Below are 21,883 nucleotides of genomic sequence, written 5' to 3'. Positions count from 1 at the left end.
GTACTCAGTCGGGTCACTACGAGTATCTGGTGATGCCGTTCGGCTTGTCTAACGCTCCGGCAGTTTTCCAGGATCTCATTAACGATGTGCTCCGTGACTTTCTAGGAAGATTCGTGGTCGTTTACTTAGACGACATCCTGATCTATTCTGACTCAATTGAACAACATGTTACCCAGGTGCGTCAGGTTCTTCAAAAATTACGTGAAAATCATCTATATGCCAAGCTGGAGAAGTGTGAGTTTCATGTCACGGAGGTATCCTTTTTAGGGTACATTATTTCCCCTCGGGGATTCTACATGGAACCTAAGAAGCTCCAAGCCATCCTTAGTTGGGCGCAACCCACCAACTTAAAAGCAATTCAGCGCTTTTTAGGGTTTGCGAATTATTATAGAAGATTTATTCATTCTTTTTCCGACCTGGTTGCTCCCATGGTGGCACTGACTAAGAAGGGAGCGGATCCTACCAACTGGTCACGTGAAGCTGAGTTATCCTTTCAGGCCTTGAAACAAGCTTTTGTCTCAGCTCCAGTCCTCAGACATCCCAACCCAGAATTGCCCTTCATTGTTGAGGTTGATGCCTCGGAGGTTGGAGTGGGGGCTATCCTATCTCAAAAGGATCCGGAGTCTCTGGAACTACATCCTTGTGCCTTCATGTCCAGGAAATTCTCATCCGCTGAATCCAACTACGATGTTGGTAACCGGGAGTTACTGGCTATTAAATGGGCTTTCGAGGAGTGGAGACATTGGCTTGAGGGAGCAACACATACCATTTCAGTATTGACTGACCACAAAAATCTTCAGTACATCGAATCAGCTAAGCGGCTGAATGCCCGGCAGGCTCGTTGGGCTTTATTTTTTACTCGTTTCAAGTTTATTATCACCTTTAGGCCAGGTTCCAAGAATACCAAGGCGGATGCCCTGTCACGCAGTTTTCTTCCAGTTCATAATAACAGTCCTGTTACTCCCATACTTCCGTCTTCAGTCATTTGGGCAGGCCTCACACAAGATTTATTTACCCAGTTAAAGCAGCTTCAACATCAAGCTCCTGGAAATACTCCTGCTGGTCGTCTTTACGTCCCTGAGTTTTTGAGAGCTACTGTTTTGACTGAATTTCATGATAGCAAAGTTGCCGGGCATCCGGGGATCTCTAAGACTTTGGAATTAGTCTCCCGCTCAGTATGGTGGCCTGGTCTTTCTAAAGACATTAAGGAGTATGTTTTTTCTTGTCAGGTCTGTGCACAGCATAAGGTTCCCCGTTCCTTGCCTATCGGGCAACTTATGCCCTTAAATGTTCCTCTCAGGCCATGGTCTCACATTTCCATGGATTTTGTGGTAGACCTCCCTCTGTCAGCCGGTTTCCGAGTCATATGGGTGGTAGTGGACCGTTTTAGCAAGATGGCTCATTTCATTGCTCTTCCCCGACTGCCATCTGCCCAGGGATTGGTTGTTTGGTTTCTCCGCCATGTTTTCAGACTTCATGGGTTGCCCACTGATATTGTTTCTGATCGGGGTCCACAATTCATTGCACAATTCTGGAAGTCCTTTTGTGCCTCATTAAAGATGAAATTGTCTTTAACATCCGGTTACCATCCCCAATCCAACGGGCAGACCGAGCGAGTTAATCAATCATTAAAACAGTATTTGCGTTTGTACTCAGCCAAACTCCAGAATGATTGGTCCGAGTTTCTTCCTTTGGCGGAGTTTGCTTACAATAATTCTTGTCATTCCTCCACTAATGTGTCTCCATTCTTTTCAGTTTTTGGTTTTCACCCCAGAGCTAATTCTTTTTTTCAACATTCTTCTGTTTCCTCGCTAACCTTAACCTCTCATCTCAGAGTCATTTGGAAAAAAGTGCATCTTGCCCTCAGAAAAGCGGCATTTCGAGAGAAAATTTTTTCGGACAGGCTCCGACGTCCTTGCACTTTTAAGGTGGGAGACAGGGTATGGTTGTCGACTCGTAACATTAGACTTCGACAAACCTCAGCTAGATTGGGCCCCAAATTTATTGGACCATTTCATATTATTAAAAAAATCAACCCAGTTGCTTTCCGGTTACGTTTACCAAGAGCTCTCCGGATCGGAAATACGTTCCATTGCTCCCTGTTGAAACCATACGTTTCTTCCAGTAGATTTCCTCGGAAGATCTCTCAGGGGAAATCACCAGTAGATGTACAGGGACAACAGGAGTTCTTGGTGGAGAAGGTTCTCGATTCCAAATTGTCCCGGGGTCGGCTTTATTTTCTGGTGCACTGGAGAGGCTATGGTCCAGAGGAAAGGTCTTGGGTCCTGGATAAGGATCTCCATGCCCCAAGGCTCAAGAGGGCATTCTTTCGGGAATTTCCTCGGAAACCTGGCTTTAGGGGTTCCTTGACCCCTCCTTAAGGGGGGGGTACTGTTAGGCGCCGGGGTCCGCTCGTCGGTGCGGCCCGGCGCCTAGCAACCAGGGACGCCGTGCGCATACAGCCGCCGGCTCCCTGGCAACGCTAGACGCCGGGCGCACGGAGCCGCACGGACCCTAGCAACGGGGACGCCACTGGCGGACCGCGTTCCCCGTTGCTGGGTCCATTTAAATTAGTAAGGGCACCTGTTTCCTGGCCGTGCAGCAAGGCAGCTGCACGGCATTCATGCAATCAGCACTGGCAGCAGTTGATTGGAGGGCTTCGGTTTATATGCTCTTGCAGTGCCTCATACAGACGCCGGTAATAGCTTCCTGCATGCTGTATCTGTTTGCTGAGAGTGTTTCCAGTCCTGCTGTATCCGGTCGTTCCTGTCCTCAGTTGTCCTGCACTCGGAAGTCGTCATCTGTTCCTAGAGTCCTGACTGAGCACCGTTAAACATCCAGTGGTGTTCGTGAGTCGCGGCGTAGCCGTGTGTTGCGGCTTGGCCGCTTTATTACTTATTATTTATTATTTGTGTTTCGGAGCTTTTGCGGAGGATTCCGCTCCCACAGATCCACTCCGGTATCCAGCGGTGCTGGGTAGGAGTAATGGACTAGTGGATGTTGGTTGTCCTTTTATCTGGCGGTTTTTCCGCGCATACTTCAAGTTTGGTTAGTTAGCTTGTTGCCCTTGGCCTGTTGTAGTCAGAGGTCCTCTTGTCATCATCCTGCCTCGGATTTCCCTTTGTCTCTCACTAAGACCGGGGGGCACCGGAGTTGGGCAGACATAATCCGCCTTTCAAACGTGGCTGCCAGGGGCTCAAGAAACCATAGTCTCGCAAGGGATTTCCGATAGCACGGGTGAGACAATAGAGTTAGGGCGCCAGGGGCAACTAGTCTTTCCTGCTCCCGTAACCAGCATTCCCTTCCAGTACTCTGGCCATTGTCATAAGATCTCCTCCGGTCAGGAGTACTGGAATCATAACATTGCCGTGGTTTCCTTAATCAGTGCGAGGTACATTTTGAACTCCTTTCACATAACTTCCCTACTGATCGGTCCAAGGTGGCATACATTATTTCCTTGCTTGAGGGTTCAGCGTTGGATTGGGTGTCTCCGTTATGGGAGCGATCTGATCCGTTGGTTTCTAGTTACACCAACTTCATTACGTCATTCCGGAGGATCTTTGATGAGCCCGGCAGGACGACCGCTGCCTCTGCAGACATGCTCCGTGTCCGACAAGGCTCACGTTCAGTGGGACAGTATGTGATTCATTTTCAGACCATAGCCTCTGAACTGCGCTGGAATAATGATGCCCTCCGGGCTGCCTTTTGGAACGGGCTCTCCGATCGTCTAAAGGACGAGTTGATCACTACAGATTTGCCAGATTCCTTAGAACAGTTGATCTCGCTCTGTGTAAAGGTGGATCTTCGCATGCAGGAACGAGGTGGCGAACGTAGTCGGTCAGATCGATCAAGGGTCCGATCTCTTCCGTCTAAGCAAACGGTTATTCCGAGTCCTGATGAACCCATGCAGATTAATCGATCTCGGCTGTCACCTAGAGGAACGTCAGCGTCATCGTGAGGGTAGACTCTGCCTCTACTGTGGAGCCGCGGATCATTTTCTCACATTTTGCAAGTCTCGCCCGGGAAACGGGCAGTCCTAGCTTGTTCCGGAGGAGTCCAGCTAGGGGTTTCTTCTAAACCTTCTCCAACAGTGGACTGTTTACTCTCCGTGTCTCTGTTTTCTGAGTCAATAGCCAAACCCGTTAAGGCTCTGCTGGACTCAGGGGCTGCAGGGAATTTTATTTCCCTTTCCTGTGCCCAGAATCTGGGTTTTCAGTTACGGTCGGTTGAACGACCTATTACGTTGACTGCTATCAATGGTACCCACATTTCTAACGGTCTGATTTCAAGTTGTACAGTGCCAATCATGCTGCAAGTGGGAGCTCTGCATCAAGAACACCTGGAGTTCCTAGTGATTCGGGAGATGCCCCACGATCTTGTTCTCAGCCTTCCTTGGCTTAAACTTCACAACCCTCACGTCGACTGAAGTTCGACACAAATAATATCTTGGAGTCCATTTTGTCATTCAAATTGTCTCACTCCTGTCTACCCACTCCGTGTATCTTCCAAGTCAGATGAAGGGCTCATTCCGGAGGCCTATCGGGAGTTTTCAGACGTGTTCTCGGAACAGGCGGCCGATCAGTTACCACCGCATAGACCCTGGGACTGCCCCATTGGGCTCATTCCGGGGAAAATGCCACCTCGGGGTCGCACTTATCCCTTATCATTACCCGAGACCCAAGCTATGTCGGACTATATCAAGTCTAATCTGCAGAAAGTATTCATTCGCCCCTCTACCTCCCCGGCAGGGGCAGGGTTCTTTTTTGTGAAGAAGAAGGACGGAGGGCTGAGACCATGTATTGACTATCGTGGTCTAAATGATGTCACCATTAAGAATAAGTATCCGTTGCCGCTCATCACGGAGCTTTTTGACAGAGTTCGCGGAGCCCGAGTCTTCACCAAGCTCGACTTAAGGGGAGCTTATAATTTGATACGTATCCGACAGGGGGACGAATGGAAGACGGCCTTCAATACCAGGGACGGGAATTATGAGTATCTGGTAATGCCGATTGGCATCAGCAACGCCCGTGCCGTCTTCCAGGGATTCATTAATGAAATCTTTCGGGATATGCTATACCTAAGTGTAGTGGTATATTTTGATGATATTCTGATATTTTCTAAGAATCTCACAGAGCACAGAATACAGGTCAAAGAGGTACTTCTTCGATTGCGAGAGAATCATCTTTATGGCAAGATTTCCAAATGTACCTTTGAGGTCCCTTCTGTTCCATTTCTTGGTTATATCATTTCGGGCACGGAGCTTCGTATGGATCCGGAGAAACTCACTGCCATTCGGGACTGGACTCAGCCTCTTTCCTTGAAAGCGGTACAACGATTTCTGGGTTTTGCAAATTACTACCGGAAATTCATAAAGGGATTCTCTACCATTGTGGCACTTATCACTGCCCTAACCAAGAAGGGTTCTGACCCAAGTCATTGGTCCTCTGAAGCTGTAGCAGCGTTCGCTCAGTTGAAGGCAGCCTTTATGTCCGCTCCGGTACTTCAACAACCAAATTTTTCAAAACCATTCTTTTTGGAGGTTGATGCTTCCACGGTAGGCAAAGGTGCCATGCATTCGCGGTACGCTCCAGACAGGAAGTTACATCCATGTGGTTTCCATTCTCGCAAGTTCTCTCCTGCTGAACGGAATTACACCATTGGAGACAAAGAGCTTTTGGCAATAAAATCTGCCTTGGAGGAATGGAGATATCTTTTGGAAGGTGCTAAACACCTAATTACAATTTTCACTGATCACAAGAATTTGCTGTACCTCAAGACGGCCCAGTGCTTGAATCCCCGTCAAGCTAGATGGGCGCTCTTCTTTACCCGATTCTCGTTTGTTATTAAGTACCGGGCTGGGACTTTTAACACCAAGGCTGATGCTTTATCCCGTTCCTTAACGGCTTCGGATGAGGAGAATTCCGTTGAGAAGGCTTTGATTCTCAGTCCAGTTTCTATGTCAGCGGCTCCCACCGCACCGGGTCCTCCTCCTGGGAGAATGTCTGTGCCAGCTAAATTCCGACCAAGGTTGTTGCAGTGGGCTCATATTTCCAAGTTTTCCGGTCATCCTGGAGCTCAAAAGATGTGGGAGTTTCTACGAAGATCTTACTGGTGGGACACTATGAGGAAGGATATTCAAGGTTATGTCAACTCATGTCTCAGTGTGCTCAGCACAAAATTCTTCATCTGCCTCCTGCGGGGTTGTTGCATCCACTGTCCATTCCTAAGAGGCCTTGGACTCGTATCTCTATGGACTTTGTCACTGAATTACCCCTCTCCAAGGGTCACAATACCGTCTGGGTAATTATTGACCGTTTCTCTAAGATGGCACATTTTGTACCTTTGACCGGGTTACTATCAGCTCCCAAGTTGGCTTTGTTATTTATCCGGGAACATTTCCGCCTGCACGGGTTACCACAGGAAATCGTCTCTGATCGGGGGGTACAGTTCACTGCAAGATTCTGGAGAGCCCTCTGTACGGCCTTACAAATAAAACTCAAGTTTTCATCCGCTTACCATCCACAAACCAATGGGCAAACTGAACGCGTCAATCAAGATTTAGAGACTTTTCTCTGTGTTTATCTTTCTCCCTCGCAAGATGATTTGGTGGAACTGTTTCCATGGGCCGAGTTTGCCCATAATCATCTGTACCACTCTTCGACTGGTGAGTCCCCATTTTTCATTAATTATGGATTTCATCCCCAAGTTCCAGAATTACCCATTTGTCCTCCGGAGGATGTTCCTGCTGCAGCCTCTACTCTCCGGCACTTCAGTCAAATTTGGAGTCGAGTCCATGCTAACCTCAAGAGAGTCTCCAGCCGCTATAAGTTCTTTGCGGATAGGAAGCGACAAGCAGCTCCCCAATACAAGGTTGGTGACAGGGTATGGCTCTCTACCCGCAATCTTCGGTTAAGGGTGCCCACTATGAAATTCGCTCCGAGGTTTATTGGTCCTTACCCCGTGTTACAAGTCCTGAACCCGGTTGTCTGCAAATTGGGATTGCCTTCTCACCTCTGGATACCAAATTCCTTCCATGTCTCTCTCCTTCGCCCCCTTATTTTAAACCGGTTCCATTCAAAGTCCCCGAGGCCAACCTCTGCAGAGACTGAAGCTGGAACGGACTTTGAAATCAAAGCTATTCTTGACTCTCGTTATCTTCACAAGAATCTACAGTATTTGGTGGAGTGGAAAGGTTTTGGCCCCGAGGAAAGGAGCTGGGTCAAGGCTACTGAAGTTATGGCTCCCCGACTAGTGCGGATCTTCCATTCCAGACATCCAACAAAACCTGGAAAGTGTCCGGGGCCACTCCTGGAGGAGGGGGTACTGTCACACGCCAGAGGCGGCGTTCGCCGCGCTTACCCCTGCGTGCCTGCTGGTCTGTGTTGCGGCCTCCGCCTTTGGTGGTCCACGGGCTCCGGCGTCTGGCTGGCGCGGCTCCCGGCGGTTCCCCGGGGCAGGGGCGCCGCCATGACACCCGGCATCACGTGGGCGGGGAGCAGGTGACGTCATCAGACTGTTCCGCCAATCCAGTGGAGGCGGGAGATTCAAAGTCAGACGCCGGGCAGAGCCTCGGCGCCTGAGTATCGTCTTTTCCCCTAAAGTGGATGCCAGTGCTCTTGTTCCCGGCGTGTCTCTCTGTAGTTGTACTCCAGTGTCTCCGGCATTTCCAGGTGCCAGTTGCTGTACAGTTTCCAGCGTTCCCAGCAACTGGTGTGTTCCTCTGCGGTCCAGTCACCAGCACTTCTCGGAGTCAGCGTGGGCTGCGGGCTAAACACCACTCTCAAGTTCTACAGGTCATCAGTGTCTTTAACCCCCGCTCTCAAGTTCTACAAATCATCAGTGTCTTTAACCACCGCTCTCAAGTTCTACAAATCATCAGTGTCTTTAACCACCACTCTCAAATTCTACAAATCATCTGTGTCTTTAACCACTGCTCTCAAGTTCTACAAATCATCAGTGTCTTCAAACACCGCTCTCAAGTTCTACAAGTCATCAGCATCTTTAAACACCGCTCTCAAGTCCTACAAATCATCAGTGTCTTTAAACACCGCTCTCAAGTTCTACAAGTCATCAGTGTCTTTAAACACCGCTCTCAAATTCTACAAATCTTCAGTGTCTTTAAACACCGTTCACAAGTCTTCAAATCATCAGTGTCTTTAAAAACATAGCTCACAAGTTCTTCAGTCACCAGTATCTTTTACATCGCTCACAAGCTCTTTAATCACCAGTATCTTTATAAAGCATCGTTCTCAGTGTCTTTCACCACCACTCACAAGTACTTCATTTATTAGCATCTTTAACATTGCTTACAAGTTCTTCTATAGGCCTGGACATTCTCCCATAAGTTCCCTCGCTGCTATGTGACATTGTGTTGTCTCCCTTCCTGCAATAAAGTTCTTCAATATTTTCACCAAGCCTGTCAGAGTCCTGTATGAGGAAGACCTATATCAGGCCATCCCTGTTCCGACCCAGCTGTGGTTCCTCTTCCCTACCATCGGAAGAACCCCCGAGTGCACAACACCCCCAACCTAGGTCAGTGACAGACCGGAGGTTAATATTCATTGTACGTTGTGGTGACCAGACACCCTTGTTGCTCTATGTTAGCCTTGCCGATAGTAAGGTCAGCCTCCCAATAGCCGCAAAACTTAATTTGCTTTCCATTACTGGCCAATAGGTGTAACCAGGTATTCGGTGGGCTTACTAGTTCGGATTCATCCCAGTGTCTCTGAAATTCTGCAAGTTGGATCGTCATCACCTGTGAGTCTGTGTCCAGAAGAGCAGTTACCTCCACTCTGTTAACTTGAATTTTTAGGTGGGGACACTCTCCAACATATCGAGGCCACCACCCTGGCTTCAATAGATCTACTGATGCATCTCCTCCCGAGGGTCAGTCCCTCGCCTCAGGGTCAGGTCATTTAAAGACTCAATGGGACACTGCCTCTCGATGTAGAGAAATCAGAGGTAAATCTCACCCCAACTCCCGGCGCAAATAAAAGGATATATAAAAAATAATGAATCTAATAGACATCAGCTGCACATAATAGGGAATTGGCAAAATCCCCAAGGAACAACAAACAGAAAAAAGGGGGTATTATTGTGCTTGATGTACTAAAATAAGTAAAACAAATACGTGTTAATGTGTATTTGTGTTTGCTTCTACTCAAAATTATCACACATAGGGGCAGATGTATTAACCTGGAGAAGGCATAAGGAATGGATTAACCAGTGATAAATGCAAGGTGAAAAACACACCAGCCAATCAGCTCCCATATGTAAATTAACAGTTAGGAGCTGATTGGCTGGTGCATTATCCCCTTGCACTTAACACTGCTTTATCACTGGTTTATCACTTCCTTATGCCTTCTCCAGGTTAATACATCTACCCCATAGAACTTGCTTCCAAAGTTACTGTATAAAAGTTTTACTAAATTCAATATATAAATAACAACAATTAATCATAGACTTAAAATTCCATATGGACTCAAGGAATCATATTATATACTCCAACTACACTGATTGAGAAAGCTGAATGTCCTTTCACACTGTTAGGTGATAGCAACAATGTATCTCTTGTAATAATAAACAGACACATCCAATCTGTTATATTAGCGGTTCTCACTGCAACAAGATTGCTAAGTGCCTATAATAAGGTATGTGTCTCTCCAGTCCTCCTGCTACTGGCGTCCCAGTGCAGAGGATAATTACCCGGACCAGCGGGAATATCCAATGTGACAGCGCAGGCACCGGAGAAATATCCTCGTGGCACTCAGCCAGAGAGTGATGCAGGACGCCAGCCACCGGCACTAGTATGGTGCAGATCTCTGTCCTGGCAGGCGGGAGGATGGCGCTCCTATTACCGCTTTAGTTGCAGCTGCTAACAATCACACTTTAATGCTTGAATCCATCAGTGTGTGAGTACGATCAGGGGAATTACGTCAACGCGTTTCGTCCCGTAAAAGTTCGGGACTTCCTCAAGACTATTGGGCTCATTCAACCAGTTCTATGTGTGATCATTTTGAGTAGAAGCAAACACAAATACACATTAACACGTATTTATTTATTTACTTATTTTAGTACATCAAGCGCAATAATACCTCCTATAATTAGGTATGTGTCTCTCCAGTCCTCCTGCTACTGGCGTCCCAGTGCAGAGGATAATGTTGTGTTATAATTACCCGGACCAGCGGGAATATCCAATGTGACAGCGAAGTCACCCGGAGAAATATCCTCGTGGCGCTCAACCAGAGCGTGATGCAGGACGCCAGCCGCCGGCACTAGTATGGTGCAGATCTCTATCCTGACAGGCGGGAGGATGGCGCTCCTATTACCGCTTTAGTTGCAGCCGCTAACAATCACACTTTAATGCTTGAATCCATCAGTGTGTGAGTACGATCAGGGGAATTACGTCAATGCGTTTCGTCCCGTAAAAGCTCGGGACTTCCTCAAGACTATTGGGCTCATTCAACCAGTTCTATGTGTGATAATTCTGAGTAGAAGCAAACACAAATACACATTAACACGTATTTATTTATTTACTTATTTTAGTACATCAAGCGCAATAATACCTCCTTTTTTACTGCCTCTGGATGTACCCACTCTGCTTGCAGCGCCTGCATATAGGTCTTCCTTGGGCATCAAATTGATCTGTGAGGCATCGCCCCGATTCACGTGGCACATCCCACCGCTGTCGTTCTTTTCCGCCTTGATCCAGGCGCCATCCCTTGCATTTAGCTTCAGCCTGTTCCAGCCGTATTTCTTTTATCTCTTTCATCAACTCGTGGACAACACTGGTGAGCGCCCACACTTGGTCTTGACCAACTTGTAACTTGTAACTGCTGCATGGCGGTTCCTCTGGAGACAAAGGGTTCAGCCATTGGACTTAATTGTGAGTCTCCGTACACTCCACTCTCAAGTGGCTCTGACACAGTTCCATATTTGACATCTGTATTTTGATTAAGGCCTAAGATGTCCATCATCGCCTCCTTGAACTCAGGAAAAGTGCAGACAGGGTTTTGACACCTCCACATATGCAACTGGGCTCTTGTTGCTTCCCCTCTAGCTTCTTCTATAAGTAAATTTATCATCCGCTTCCTCAGCCTCTTTTGGATCTCTGGCTTGTATCACCCACATGGCCTCTTGTAGTCCCAGTGCGAACTCCCGTAAGGACTCATGTGGTTGTTGCTTCTGTGCATACAGATGACCCTTTAACTCTGCAATTGTCTGTAAGTTGAAGATACTGGCCAACTTGTTCAAGATGCCGCCAGCTGTCGTTCGCTCCTCGTCAGACCAGGATCTTACTTCCCTCAATGCTGCCCCTTTTAGCTGTCTAATGACGACCTCCACTTTTTGTTCCTCATTGAGTTGGTACAGCCTGAACATAGAGCTTAAGGACTCGTGCCAGCTGTCTTAGTATCTCCCAAAGTATATGGGAAGCCATAGGGCCCCAAAATAATAAGGCATCATAATCGTTGCAAACTGTGATGACACAGCTGGTGGTGACTGGCCTGGTGAAGCGGGTAACCTCCTTCGCACTGTAATTGATGCGGGCGTCTGAGGTTCCTCTGGTTCCGACATCCTGAATCCTGTTCGTGGATGCCAAGATGTAAAAGGTAAGTATTGACGATGTGTTGTGCAGGTGGATGTACCTGGATTCTTCGCCTGGAGTCACCTCTCTAACTGGACCTCACTGCTAGAACCCTAGGCAGAGGAATGAGGAACCCCAACCCCAGAGGACCCAATACTATGGTCACCATGCATTAGGACGGTGACAGGAAGATTTATTATTCAGGAACAACTGGTCACCACTGGGAGATCAATTGATCAAAGGCAAATAACATTTCACATATAAATAAAAGTAATACATATAAAGAGATACAGTAATGTCGCGAACAGTACAATTAGGTCACCTTATAATCAAACAAATCAGTGTACCATGTACATAAGCATTACTAAACTGGTAGCTTGCAATCTTCCATTATGCTCACACTGGGCGGTCTAACCCTAGTGGTACCTATAATCTGCTTTTACCTAAGCATAAACTCAGTTTATAGCAAACCTGAAGTCAGCTGATATATCACAGACAATAGCCCAGTTCTGAAATGCTCAGACAGCAAATATACATCATAGGGTCAGCAGTTCAGTGAAAGTAGGCATGTGGATTCCTAACAGTGCTCAGGCAATAAAGGGAAGCATGCATAAGCTGAAAATGTTAGCAAGAGCAGTTTCTAAGAAGAACTGAAGGATTGAGGCAAAGCTGGCATTGCAGGCAGCAGGGTTCCGTTCCAGTGCACGAGGTAAACGATTGCAGACAAATGTGTTTCACAAAAGCCAGCTGACAGAATTTGGTAGTCTATAGGGAAATGCAGCTCATGACACAGCTCCGCCTACAAATAAGCACTGTAGCAGTCTTCAGTTAAATACCAAGCAAAGGTGAAGAAATAAAGCAATGCGGGGTCAAACATGGAGGCAGTCAGGTAATTGCAGAAATGAGGAAACAGGTTAAGTTATCAAAGCACAGTTTCTTCTATCAGCAAGCCTCCTGTACTTTGTGTGCTGTATTGTAGTGGATCTCTATGCTGAGTGTCTCTGGGGGTCATTCCCAGTTGATCGTAGCCCTGCAAAATTTTGCAGGGCTACGATCATGTCCATAGACATGCGCGGGGACGCCCAGCACAGGGCTATCCCGCCCCGCATGTCAGTGCCCCCCCCCCCCCCCCCCCCCGCAGAAGTGTAAAAGCATTGCACAGCGACGATGCTTTTGCACTTTAGGAGTAGCTTCCAGCCAGCACAGCTTTAGTGTGCTGGCTGGGAGCTCCTCGTCGCGTTGGCCGTGCCGCGCCCATGAAACGGCGGCCAAACGCCGCTGTTTCGTCCCCCCCCGTCCAGCGACCGCCTCTGCCTGTCAATCAGGCAGAGGCGATCGTACTGCAGCGATGGTCTTCGGCCGTCTGGCATGCACCGGCGCAGTTCTGACCCGATCGCACCGCTGTGATAAACTGCAGCGTGCGATTGGGTCAGAATGACCCCCTCTATCTCTACAGTTAGGATCTTGTCTGAGGAAAGGCAAGTCCCTCTTTAACTGAGGGTGTCTTTAGCATCACTCTCCGCGCTGTTACCTCAAAGCACCACTCCTCACAGCATCTCTCTCCCTGTCACCTCAGGAGACTAGTCAGCAATCACTTCAGGAGGTAACCCCACCTCCTACTCTTCCCACTCTGCACCACCCAATCAGCAGCTTCGATTCCTCCTGCAGGTCTGCACCTGGGTCCTAGTGCTCCACATGTTGCTGTCCTTTGGTTGCTGGCGTTGCCTAGCAACCTAGGCAAGGGGAAGCTGTTAACCCTTTCAGCTGCACTGGCACTGTGCTGGCTAGTGAGTAGTGAGGGTACCTTTTAGGGAAAATTTAGGTGTCCCACCCAGGTTGTTTCCAGTATATGGGTGATGGTACCTATATAGCCACATATATCCCCATAAATCCAAGTTAACAGGATATCCATCTCAGAGTGTCACACCTGCATCCATTGTGAGAGAGCATCCAGTCCGTAGTGTCTTGTCTATGTGACTACAGCAAACATACACTATATGAAATGTAATAAGCACTAATGTTCTATGAGCAGACCAATGCCAGTGATCCACACAGTGCAGTAAGAGCCATGAATTATGGGGGTAATTCAGACCTGATCGCTCACTAGCATTTTTTGCAGTGCTGCGATCAGGTCAGAACTGCACATGCGTATGCACTGCAATGTGTAGGCGCGTTGCACAGGTACAAAGCGGATCGTCACTCAGCAATGGGTTTGCACGAAGAATGCATTTGCACGGATGATAGCAAGGAGATTGAAAGAAAGAAGCTATTTGTGGGTGGCAACTGATCGTTTTCTGGGAGTTTTTGGAAAAACGCAGGCATGTCCAAGCGTTTGCAGAGAGGGTTCCTGACGCCAATTCCGGTCCCGGACAGGCTGAAGTGATCACAGTAAGTCCTGGGCTACTCAGAGACTGTACAAGATCTGTTTGTACAGCTCTGCTACACATGCGTTCGCACACTTGCAAAGTGAAAATACACTCCCCTTATGGGTGGCCACTATTTGTTCGCAGCAGTGCAAAAAACCCTAGCGAGCGATCAGGTCTGAATTAGGCCCTTTATCCATTATAGGAGCTGATTTGAATTCTTATTATTGGCCTGAATGCCCGGCTGTGTAACGGTCTACTGCTGCCACTTGGCTGTGACTCTCTGCTCCTATTGGGGATTGATTCTGCCAATGTATGCCCCACCCATTTTGTAGCTCCACCAACAATATCCACAGTGAGGGGCGCCAAAATCTATAGTCGCTTACCAAAAAAATTAGGCTCAGGCCGTCTCTTCTCCCAAGCCCTTTCGTGGGAATCTGTATCTGTTGGGGTTGGGGGTAAAAGTAGCGTGTACAGGGTGGAGATAAGTCCTTTGTTGGATTTCCCCATGAGAGCTAAATCTTCTACAATGGTGAGAGACCTATGATTAAGTTGCATTGCTATCGTGGAATGAAAATGTCAGATTTGTAAGTATCGAAAGAAAAATTAATGAGGAATAGGAAATTCGGTCTGGATATCTCAAAACGTGGAGAAAGACGAGTTCTCTGTGATGCCGTTCAACAATTTTATTCCACCATTCTTCCAGCACATAAAAGCAGCTGAGTAACAGCCCAGGCGAAAAGCAGGGTCTAGGATATGGGACGATTTTATATTATCAGTTAGCTAGATCCCAAACATCCACAGTGTGAGAGATGACAGGGTGGTTAAGGACAACCCAAGGAAAGGCCAGTTTAGAGAACCACAATAGAGAATATTTGGAGTGCAATTTAAGAACGTTGGTTTCGATCAAGACCCACACCCTTACAGATTTATAGCCATTCCATAAGATATATTGGGGCAGATGTATTAAGCCTGGAGAAGGGATAAAGAAATGATAAGTGCAAGGTGATAACGCACCAGCCAGTCAGCTCCTGTCACTTTTCAAATCTGTAATGATTAGCTGGTGCGTTATTACCTTGCGCTTATCACTGGTTTATCACTTCTTTATCCCTTCTCAAGCTTAACACATCTGCCCCAATGTGCTAGTCTAGTAATAGGATTTTAAATTTGGAATCCTCAGGCCACCACTTGAGGTGTTTCTCTGTATCACTTTGCATTTCACTCAAGGTTGTTATTTGGACCAGATGAATTGTGCCGTATGTGCTTAAGTTATTTGAAAACATAGGGGGGCACCTGGATTGGCAATGTCTGAAACAAGTATAATAGCCTTGGCAGTAGATTAATTTTAATGGCATTAACACACTAGATCTAAGAAAGATCCCCCCCCCCCCCCCCCCCCTTCTTCTCCAGTTTTCAAGGTCCTTTTGGAATTGTGCTAGCAATTTGGGGTAATTAGCCTGCAAAAGTTAATGCAAATTAAAGCTTGAGGAACTAAATTGGCGCTTCTGTGGATACGAGCTGAGCTTTCAGTGACACTTAGGTTCCCCCAGTGGAACCACAGAAACAGACAGTGATTGTTAAGGTAGTGTCATTTGTAATTGGCGCTTATCCACTGAACCAATAAAAGCAGGAAAGATATAAAATGGTAAAATGCAGATTTGATTATGATAAAAATTGAGAACAAACAATGATATTCTGTAGACAATAACATAAACAATAATAGGTTACTCTGTACTCTGGGGGTCATTCCGAGTTGTTCGCTCGCAAGCTGCTTTTAGCAGCTTTGCACACGCTAAGCCGCCGCCTACTGGTAGTGAATCCTAGCTTATCAAAATTGCGAATGAAAGATTAGCACAATTGCGAATAGACACTTCTTAGCAGTTTCTGAGTAGCTCCACACTTACTCGGCATCTGCGATCAGTTCAGTGCTTGTCGTTCCTGGTTTGACGTCACAAACACACCCAGCGTTCGGCCAGACACTCCTCCGTTTATCCAGCCACTCCCGCGTTTTTCCCAGAAACGGTAGCGTTTTTTCGCACACACCCATAAAACAGCCAGTTTCCACCCAGAAACACCCACTTCCTGTCAATCACATTACGATCACCAGAACGAAGAAAAAACCTTGTAATGCCGTGAGTAAAATTCCTAACTGCATAGCAAATTTACTTGGCGCAGTCGCACTGCGGACATTGCGCATGCGCATTAGCGACTATTCGCTCCGTTGCGACAAAAAAATAACGAGCGAACAACTCGGAATGACCCCTCTGTACATTTACACCTGCGGCTCCAATACATCATCCTTGGTAGGATTTTTACTTTTCTCCAGCTTATGTCATAGACTTTATGCTAATGAAAGAGTGACATCTCTATTATTGTCTACATTATTGCTTTTATTGGTTCAGTGGATAAGTGCCAATCACGTGACACTACCTCCACAATCACAGCCTAGAAGAGTTGTTGATAGTTTTTGGTAATAGAGACTACTAAGTATGTTACCTGGCGCCTATTCCACCAATATTGGAAAGACTGTTCAAAAGTATCTTTAGTGCTTTGAGGGGTGTAGAAGTCAAGGAGCAAAGTTTTTTGTGCATTACTTTTGTAGCAAGAGTGCACCAAATTTCTCTATCTTTCAAAAAAGATGGGGCAAAGAATGGACTGGGTCGGATATCGTGAGTAGGACATCGTCCACTTAGAGTGCTATTTTGTGTTCAGCGGACCCAATCTTAATACCCTTTATGTGCGGGTTAGCACTTATTCAGACCGCAAGGGGCTCTGTTGTCAGAGCAAAGATGAGGGGGGACAGGGGTCAGCCCTTCCATATCCTATTAGAGATCGGAAATGGGGTGGACATCACAGTTGGTCAGCACAGTTGCCCCGGGAGTGCTATATAGAGTGGCCGTTGGTCAGCACAGTTGTCCCGGGAGTGCTATATAGAGTGGCCACTCCACAGAGGAACCGATCAAAGAGGCCTACAGATTTGAATGTGTGAAACATAAAAGGCCATTGAATCCACTGAATTAACACGAAAACGACAAAATCTCACGCGAAAACTTGAACGTCAGTGGCGTAAATCTCGTATTTCAAGTGACTTCCTCATATATAAGACTGTCTACCACTCTTATAGAAATGCCCTGGACAATGCCAAACAAACATATTTCCAAACTCTTATCTCTGCTCAAGCCTCTAACTCCAAATGACTCTTTAATACATTTAAATCACTTCTGAATCCTCCCTCACCTAACCCACCAGCCACTATCAAGGCACAGGATCTTGTTTCCTACTTCAAGGAGAAGATTGATAAGATCTGAGATGAAATGGTATGCTCTTCGGCAGCCAGTGACCTGCTCCGTTCTTTACCTGAACCCTCTGGCACTTTCTCTTCATTTGATCCCACAAATGAAGATGAAGTATCATCACTCTTCTCATCCTGCTTCTCTACTACCTCTCCTCTTGATCCTTTACCCTCACAAATAAGTAAGCTCTGTCTCTGGTGCTCATCCCTACCTTAACTAACACCTTCAATCTCTCTCTCTCTCTACTGGTATTTTTCCTTCACTCTTCAAACATGCAGTGATTACTCCATTTACAAAAAAACTAAATTTTGACCCTAACGCTCTCTCAAACTACCGCCCTATCTCTCAGCTCCCTTGTCTCTCTAAGCTACTTGAGAGACATGCCTACACTCGACTCACACACTTTCTTAACTCACACACTTTATTGGACCCACTTCAGTCAGGCTTCCGTTCCAAACACTCCACAGAGATAGCACTGACTAAAGTGGTTAATGATTTGGTCACTACGAAGTCTAAAGCCATTACTCACTACTTATTCTTCCAGATCAATCTGCTGCATTTGACACTGTTGACCACTCTCTTCTCATACAAAAACTACAATCCCTAGGTCTTAAAGACACAGCCCTTTCTTGGTTCCTATCCTACTTATTTAATCGCTCCTTCAGTGTTCGCTTCTCTGAATCTTCCTCCTCTTCGCTATCTCTTTCAGTTGGAGTACCGCAAGGCTCAGTCTTGGGTCCTCTGCTTTTCTCTATCTATACCTCATCTCTTTGTAAACTAATCAGCTGTTTTGGAAATCAGTATCATCTGTACGCAGATGATACTCAAATCTACCTATCCTCCCCTGACTTGTCCCTATCTATACTGGGCCGTGTCACTGAATGCCTTTCTGGCATTTCATCCTGGATAACATCTCGCCACCTCAAACTTAATATTTCAAAGACAGAGTTAATTATATTTCCACCGCCCAATAGTAGGTACCAACCTGATATCTCTATCACTGTTGAAACCTCGACTATCTACCCTACCCCATAAGCTCGCTGCCTAGGTGTCATCCTTGACTCTGATCTGTCCTTTGTTCCCCACATTCAATCTGTCTCAAGATCATGTTACATGCATCTAAAAAACATATCCAAAATACGACCATTCCTTACACAAGACACTGCTAAAACTCTAATCCACGCTCTCATTATCTCCTGCATTGATTATTGCAATAGTCTCCCAACTGGTCTTCCCAAAACGAGACTCTCACCATTACAATCCATTCTAAAATGCAGCGGCGAGGCTAATGTTCCTTGCTAGACGTTCATCGTCTGCAGATCCACTCTGTCAGTCCCTCCATTGGTTACCTGTATTTTACCGTATTCAATATAAAATACTTTTACTCACACACAAGGCCATTAACCAAACTACACCAACGTACATCACTTTGTTTATCTCAAAATATCTCCCAACCCGACCTCTTTGCTCTTCACAAGACCTGCGTCTCTCATCCACACTCATTACTCGCTCCCACTCATGATTGCAGGACTTTCATCGGGCTGCACCCACTCTGTGGAATGCCCTACCACGCACAATAAGACTCTCCTCTAGTCTCCAAACCTTCAAGCGTTCCCTGAAAACTCACCTCTTTAGGCAAGCATATCAAATTCCAGAACCACCCACATAACTTTCATAAACCTTCCGATAAAATTGCATCCACTCTGCACAGTCCACACATATCCTCACATGTCTTCTCATTCTTCACTTTACCTTCCTCTCGAGCCCGGTTCATCATTGCTGTATGACCATATCATACAGCCCACCAAGAACCTTTTCAATCTGGCGGACAACTATGCAATAAATAGCACCTTTCCTTGTATATAAATGCTTATTTCCCTATAGATTGTAAGCTTGCGAACAGGGCCTTCCTACCTCTATGACTGTTTGTTATTACCCAGTTTTGTTATATCATTGTTATTTCTAATTGTAAAGCACAACGGAATTTGCTGCACTATATAAGAAACTGTTAATAAATAAATAATAAATAAATCCAGTCAAATGCCTTTTCAGCGTCCAACCCTAATATCAAGGCAGGCGATTTCTGTTTATGGATTTCATGAATCAGATCAATTTTCTGTCGCGTATTGTTGAGCGCTTGTCGCCCTTGTGTAAAACCGGCCTGATCAGGGTGAACCAGTTTAAGAAGTAAAGGGCGCAATCTGTTTGCCAAGACTTTTGCATAAATCTTTATGTCTACATTCAATAAAGAAATGGGCCTATGATTAGCGACTGATTCCAGATCACGTTACGGTTTTGGTATAACAACTATGCGGGCCAAACGTTTCTTACTGAGAAACTTGGCAAAAAGTATTAAATTAAGAAATACTCCTTTTCCACCAAAGTCCCAGGTCCAACCTGGGATTTGGAATATGGTTCCAATCTAGGTCAGACGCCATTTCCACTGCAGCTCCGACACGGCTTATTCCCAGTTTGGCGCTGTTTACACTGCACATGGATGCCGTCTCTCTTCTCAGAGTGCTTGAAGAAGACATTGGGCCTGATTCAGTAAGGATTGCAAATTCTGCTAATTATCAGAAAAGCAATCCTTTTGCTAGCATGTTGAGGGCTGCCCCGTCACAGGGCAAGGCCGCCCCCAGCCATGTTCCTGATTGTGGCGACTACGTGTGATGTCACGCAGCCGCCACGATGATGCTACCATTCTTGCCGCACCGCCTCCATTTGGCCACCCACGCAACGCACCACCCTGGAAACAGAGCATTGCCACCCTGCCCGCCCGGCGACCATCTCTGCCTGATTTACAGGCAGAGGCAATTGCATTTTCTGCTGCTCCTCTGCAAAAAGTGCAGGCACATGCCCAGGTCGGGTGCTGCACATACCCCCTCGATCCAACCTGAATTAGCCCCATTATCTCTAGCGCAGGGTAATCCGGCTCTTCCCCATGCTGTAAACGGAACCCGGGTTACCCGTTTACACTTGCAGCTTACCTTAGGGAGCTGTTTCCACTGAGCTGTGACCTGGGTCATCACGGCAATAACCCAGGATTTATCAGCAGTGGAAAAGGGGTGTGTCTGTCATCCTTACGTTTAATTATGTCGTAGTAGACATAGGGCCTAATTCTGACTGGATCGCAGTCTGAAGCTCTTTGGGGAGTGCACCCGCGCACCATAGGAGGCCCAGTGAGATGCTAACAGCATCTCATGGCTGTGATCGCCTCTGCCTGATTGACAGGCAGAGACAATCGGAGTGCAGGAGGGGGCGTGCCAATGGCGTTAGAACGCAATTGGTTGGGGCTCGGTCCGGACAACGCAGACGTGTCCGGAGCCATGCTAGGCCGTGCAGGCAGGGAACTACCCGGCAGGTGCAAAAGCATCACCGCCGTGTGATTATTTTGCATCCGCTCGGGGGGGGGGGGGGGGAGGTGTCGGCAGGGCCTGACATGCAGGGCGGACTAGCCCTGTGCTAGCCTTTCACCCCCCCCCCCCACATGCCTGAGTAAATGGTCGTAGATGTGCTAAATTTAGCACATCTACTAACAGATCTGAATGTCCTCCATAGTTGTGCCTCTCTTTGTCCACATAGTTTATGAGTATCGTCCACCAGTGCTGGTTTTGCCTAGCGTTTTGACCAAACATTATATGATTTGGTCCTTGACCACCAACCTGTGGCACCCCTGCCAGTGCCCTGAGGCACCCTAATCTACAAATAAATAACAAAATAATAAAATAACTGAATATATTTGTACTTCATTACAGTAATTCTGTTTATTGCTTTGTAAGGCTGTGTATACACATGGCTGACTTGTCCGCCGACCGAGTGGCCGATTTGGTAAGCATGCACACTTACCAATTGGCCACTCATTATATCGAGCCAGACATGCCCCCCATCTGTGATGTCAGGGTCGGTGGTCCCTGAAGACAGTGTACGGATGGTCGTCGGATCACCTTTACACACAGGTATCAGCTGTCCTGCAGGTCTGATGCGATGTCTGTAAACAACGTAATTCACAGACATATTGGGTGCACACCACTACCGATCCGCTACCTATATATGGTTTATCATTCATAAATAATATACAGTATCGTTAAAGTGTACCTAGCATAAGGCTGGGTACACACTATACTGACGGATCTACCAACTTAGCGCCCGATTTGGTAAGTATACACACTAACCAATCGGCTGGCTGATGTGTCTGTCCGGACGTCACAACTGGGCAGCCAATTTGCCGACCCAGCTACGATGTCAGTCCCTGCAATCAGTATACAGTGGGCATGCTGATACACCTACATCACCTGTGCTGTAGGACTGACCAAATATGTATGCGAACAACATTATTCACAAATATGTTGGGTGTACTGTACACATCCACAGGTGTACTACAGATATATCGCCTGTAATAGGCTATAAATATACGTAAGCATTTCTCCCAGAGAAGCCACGGCACCATGATAAGTAACTTTGTAGCCCATTTTCTTGAAGACAAGTTTATTGGTTTAAATGCACTTATGCAGCAAAAACATACTGGCACAAAAGATATGCAAAATAGGCCAGCAGCACGTACTCAATAACATCTCCTCAGGCACATATATCATACTTGCCTACAGAGCCGGCCTTAGCCATAGGCAAACTAGGCAATTGCCTAG

At 46.7% G+C, this 21,883-nt stretch overlaps 1 protein-coding gene across 1 annotated transcript in view; it reads left to right on the top strand.

Annotated features, from left to right (window-relative positions):
* FOXJ3 (forkhead box J3) overlaps positions 1-21,883 on the top strand; it is an 886,133-nt gene that overhangs the window by 87,928 nt on the left and 776,322 nt on the right. The window lies entirely within an intron of this gene.

Source organism: Pseudophryne corroboree, chromosome 10 (assembly GCF_028390025.1).
Source record: "Pseudophryne corroboree isolate aPseCor3 chromosome 10, aPseCor3.hap2, whole genome shotgun sequence".
In the NCBI taxonomy this organism is placed as follows: domain Eukaryota; kingdom Metazoa; phylum Chordata; class Amphibia; order Anura; family Myobatrachidae; genus Pseudophryne; species Pseudophryne corroboree.
Note: the sequence above shows the minus strand (reverse complement) of the source record. Positions and strands in the feature narration are given on the sequence as shown.